The sequence below is a fragment of the Anoplophora glabripennis genome, unplaced genomic scaffold, assembly GCF_000390285.2.
Source record: "Anoplophora glabripennis isolate ALB-LARVAE unplaced genomic scaffold, Agla_2.0 scaffold37, whole genome shotgun sequence".
Classification (NCBI taxonomy): domain Eukaryota; kingdom Metazoa; phylum Arthropoda; class Insecta; order Coleoptera; family Cerambycidae; genus Anoplophora; species Anoplophora glabripennis.
Window position 1 is genome coordinate 1,477,386 of NW_019416243.1, and position 5,846 is coordinate 1,483,231.

Sequence of the window (5,846 nt, forward strand, 5' to 3'; positions counted from 1 at the left end):
TCTGCTCGGGTTTCGAGATATTTGGGGTGGGACATTAAAATGGGACACCCTGTATACCAAACAACATGTAAAAGGTAAAGAGATAGTACCTTAATCATTAAATATTCTTTATCGGAAGCCCCAGTCAAAAACTCTTCAATATGTGCTCTTTCCAATGCTGCAGCTTTTTTTGCTTTGTATCCTCTCGATTCACTCTTCAAATAAGCAGTAAACTTGTTATATTTTCCAATATCTATATTTTTGTAGACGTTTATAGTAGCCTTCAACATCGAATACTTCGACCACATAGATGAAATTGCATATTTTTTATTCAAATTAAAAAAATACGACATTTATTGTCACTACTCTCCATTTTTTCCCTCCATTCGTTAAATTCGGCGAACACTTTTTCGTAATGTTCCCTGGATTTCGCTGGCAATAAAAGGAAAATTGTTTCTTGAGTTTGTTCAAAAACAGCCACAGGAACAAAATTACTTTCTTGCATTTTTACCAAATTCAGATAGAACTGTTTATTGAATAATTGACAACAAACAACATACCATAGCAGTAGGTATAACAAAACCTACCACGTTTCATTGAGTTCACTAGTAAGAAATATCAAGTCGTGCGAATATTTTTTATTAAATTCCAATAATTCTGACTCCACAAATATGATTGTGATGTGATTATGGATAAAACGTTGTATTGCATTCGTGTTTAATTGCCTTTTATCTACTTAAGAATAAATAAAATAAATAAATAAAATAAAATAAAATGCTATTTAAAACACTTATACAATAAATAGGTATTATTTCTGACAACTTTGAAGGCTTGTAACTCAAAAACCAAAAATGTTTTATTTAACTTCAAACGTTGTCATTGAAATTTGTGGACACCCTTTATAAATTTCAATTTGAATTTTTTTTACAATGATACATACCTAATTAATTTGCAGTTAAATAAATTAAAATATATGTAGTAATTAAAAATTCACAACTTTACCACTGTTTCTCTCGAAAAAGATCGTTTTGAATACAAGGTATAATGAACTTTTTTGGTGAAAGTGATACAAAAAATTATTAAATTTCAGAAAGTTATTTCCCGACATCCTATACTAGACTAACCTACCTTTACAATATTGGAAAATTCAGATAAATTGCTCTGTATTATTACCACACCTTCGAATGTGTGTTGTTATCATCTATTACCTATCAAGAAGTACCTATCTCTGAACAAAACAAATACCTATGGTATTCTTCTTTCCAATGTAGCCATAATCGGTGTCTTTAATGTTTAATATGCCTGGATGACTGTAAGATTATAAAAACCGAGATGTAGAGTGTAAGAGAATCACACTTGTAGTTCGTATAGGCTTTTTTCTTGCGTGTGATTCTTGATTCGAGGTTTATTTTATGGATCCAATGGGACTTTCAAAAGGATGTAACTATTTACGCACATTAGGTACAATTTGTTATAAAGTAAAGCCACATGGACGAGACTTTTGTAACATTTACCATTCCCGATATAAAATAGTTTGTAAATGATGTTAATAAAATAAAATGTTGTTTTATATACTAATATAATAAAGAAATTTTATTAAAATTCCCATTAAATCACTGAACAACTTACGGGTATTATAAATATGATGTTAATAATAAAGTTGTATAAAAGTAAATGAGATAATAAAGCTAAATTAAAACGGACTACAAATTTTACTTGATGTTTTGGATGTTGTAGCATTAAGACAAATACATGACCGTTTACGGAGGAATGGAAATATAACGAAGTTCCTCCACAAACGGTTAATTATATATGCTAGAAATAATTTAATAATTTATTCTTCTAGCTCTCTTATGACCTTTCTAAACTACAAATATAATTCTATGTGATTTTATTATGTAGTTTTTTAAAACAAATTCCTCGTTCAATCACGTGTCCAAGACGTTATCCACTAATTAATTTTCTTGGACAAGATCTTAAATTAGATCAAAATCAATAAGTGTGAGTTTATTGGTATTGTTTTTCAAAAAAAATCTTAAATTTCTCACGTACCTCTTTATTAACAGATAATTATTTGACTATTAGTTTCAGATTTTACATTATGCACCACATCTTCAGGCCATATATACTAGATGTTCCATTGTACTAATTTTAACAGTTGATAGAGGACTTCATTTTTAACAAAAAAGTTTTGGTGAAGATAGGCTGTCAATCGCTTCCTAACTGACATACAGAGCGTCGAATTTATTTTACTTTTTAATATTTTTCGTGATATCTAATAAACAATAAGTATAGTTTTTCCGATTTCAATTGAAGAACCAAGAGGTAGGCAGTATGTACCAGATTCGGTCGCTGACGCAGCAACTCGGCATTGAAATATTTGAAAAACTTGTTCCCTTATTTATTTGGCCATACCCATATACAAGTCTAGTCGAACTAAACGTGGAGGTGATAAAAATGTATACGCCCAGTTGAAGAATGCGCACACGGGCAAGCGGCGTACACAGAGAGCCGAACTGGGCGACTGAGCAATAAATTTCAGCTGTTGACAAGTGGCTGACAAATTACCTAGCAGTGCAGTGCAGCAATGCGGAATTTGGTGTGATTCAGGTCATTTTAATTTATTATAGGTACTTTCTATTATTCAATCATATTACAATTGCGAAAGGGAGAAATAATAGGGATATTTTGTTTACTAATATTATTACAACATGGCATTTTGGAGACCGTTTGAAACGGAACAGAACAAAATTTACCATCAATATAATAAAATTGTTTGAGGACATAAATAATTAAAATATGTTGTTGGCCAAACGAACATATAATAGAAATTTTCTACACATTATATACAAATTATTATAATTTTTTATCTTTAGCTTTTTTAGGGACGCCTATGAAACTCATTAAATTTTATTGCTAGGTGTTTTTATACATGTTCAACTGATTTCGGAACGACTATACTACAACATCCTCTAAAAATTATTCACCACAACCATCAGACGGTGGCAGACGTATAGTTAGTGCCTTTTTATTAAATGAAATTCAAGACGTTTTTGACCTCGCTAATCAATTTTAAACAAAAAGCTGTTCTTGCAAAATTGTCATAATATAAGAGGATTCTGAGTAGAGTGACATACTTCAGTGCAAATAAAGATTACATATTCTAATAGAACTGAAAAATGTTTTTATTACAACTATAAAGATATATTATTATGGCATTATTTATTTGAATACAGGTATTTAAAAACAAACTGTAACCACAAAAGAACATAGTAGTAAGAAGAAATTGAAGTAGATGTACTAATTGAAAGTACTATTGTTCGAGACATTATTTTTTATTATAGAACTAGATACACCAGTGACCTGATGGGTGCGTTATGTAGATCTCGAAACTAAGCAAATTCTAATCTATTGACAAGAACGATTGTGAGGAATTTGAGACTCTTTTTTGAAAACAGTGAGGTTTTAAAACATCGACCACTGTTAAATTCTTAAAGGATACATTGTTAATTTCATCTCCCTTTTTTTTTAAATTTAATTATTGCAATTTTTTAATTAAAACAAAGATGCTAAAATTTTACCGTCAATAAACATGCACATTCATATAATATGCTCCATTTCTTATCCCTTTTAATTAAAAAAAATTAGGCGATTTTAAAGCAGTGTGAGAAAAATAATTAAATGTTGGGTTTCAATGATGTAAACCAAAATTTAAATAAGAATTGCCCAAAATTTTTTCACATTAGAACAGTTTTATTAGGATTACTGTGGTATATAATTTGATAGCCTCAAATGATTATAGAGATATAGCTAATAAAGTATGCCACAAGCTTACTATTATAGCACAATCATTATTCCTAAGAACTCTTTCTAAATAATGTGGCCAAAAAAATTTCTTGTTTTACATCGGTGTGACTTACATAGTGTGTACCGGAATAAATATGAAACAAGTATACAATACCATTAATTTTACAAACTATCTGTAGATCTATTGATAATACATATGATTTATAAACGTAATATATTGATAATAAATGATACATACTATACAGGATTGCTCAAGTAAAATTTGAGATATTTATTTTAACGACGACTAAACGCGAAAAATAAAAAAATGTTGTTCTCACTGGCGCCTTCGCCAAAATATAGAAAAACGTTTTTTATTAAATAAAAAATATGTCTACTTAAAAACTTGCTACTAAACTAAACATAGTTTACGTACCAATAGCAAATTATACTATCAAAGTGCTGTGAACTCTTTTCAGAGTAATACTCTATCAACATTAAATTAAAATTGTAGGTTCTTCGATATTTTTATTATGTAGAGTGTCTAAAAGCTATCAATTATTATTATTAGATGGTTTACGACTCATCATTAAAAAGTTTGAAAGGACAGATGCATGGATGCTTTCCCTTAAACATCCACTTAATACACAAGATGTATTTAAATTAAATAAAGCAAATGTTAGCAAATAATTTTATGTCTAAAATTATTTATTTGTGGCATAGTTTTAGTTTTTCTCTGTTTATTTAAGCATTTTACTACCTAGAAATAAGAAACAAAGAAGTTTATCAAATAAACCCTTTCGCGAAAATTATTTGTCAAGGGTTATTTTACGCAACTATGCTCACCTGATCAAAAATCTTACACTACAAAAGAGCAAATGATTTAAAAAACTCAATAGTAAATCACACACTTCAGTCAGTTAATATTTCAAAAACAATCTGACGTTTCTTTCTCATATATGGCTTATAGTTTACATTTTATTTTATTTGCTCTCATCGATAGCTAGAAGTAGGTATACGATATTTATTCTATTATTATTTCTTTTGATATTTGTGTTTTAATATTCTTCTAAGCGTATTATTTTTATTTTTTAAATTTTTGGCCGAATCCTATTGCATTGTTATGATCATTTTTCCAAACGACTTCAATTTGTAACACACAAGTTCCAGCTTTTTTATTTAACTTTTGTGCTCACTTATTCTAATATTTACATGTGTCCAATATAATGGTTATTGCAATCACCAGGCGGTTGTAAATGTAATTTTGAATATCATTATTTAGGCGCAACAGTTCTAATGAAAAGTTTGTTACTAGTAATTTTAAAAATTTTGTAAATAAAACAAATTCCGTAAGACAATAAGAGTAGATTACCTATACATTGATAATTCTATATATTCCAGTACTATCAGAACAATTAAGAATAGGTACCAAATTTAACATAAAAACATTTCTTAATACCTATAAAACTTATAATACACGTTCAAATAATGATGTTCAAAATTTGAAAAATTGCATTCTCCGGGTTAGTAGGTAGCTATCTGCCAGTAGGGACTGGGACAATTATAATATAATAAAGACACTTTGTACGTTATGGTTATGGTTATGGTTATCACAAACAATCAAACCATAGTTCATACGAGTAGATAGACATTCAAATAGTAGTTCGTCGGTTGTCTCACCTACTCAAATAACTACTGACATATGTCTTTAGTCTACAGTGTAGTTATATTAGATCCAATTATCATAATTTGGCCCCACATTTATGCCTATATGCTTCGTCATTTAAATTTGCTCCGTCAGCTCGAAAAATGCTTCGTAATTCACAAAAAGAAGTTTATTATAACTTCTTTAATTAAATTTAATAGATACTGTTTCTGACTATACCAATGATCCCCATAAAAAAAATATATCTGCTTAGTTTACCTACAAATAAATTCACACGTTAGTAGTCCCTTAACGAGTTGATTTAAAGCACAACAAACTACAAAAACAACAAAACTTTATTGCTTAGTCAAAAAGCTCAGTCTTAAAAACACTTTAACCAATCTGCTAACGGAATAGATAGCTAAACATTGTGCGT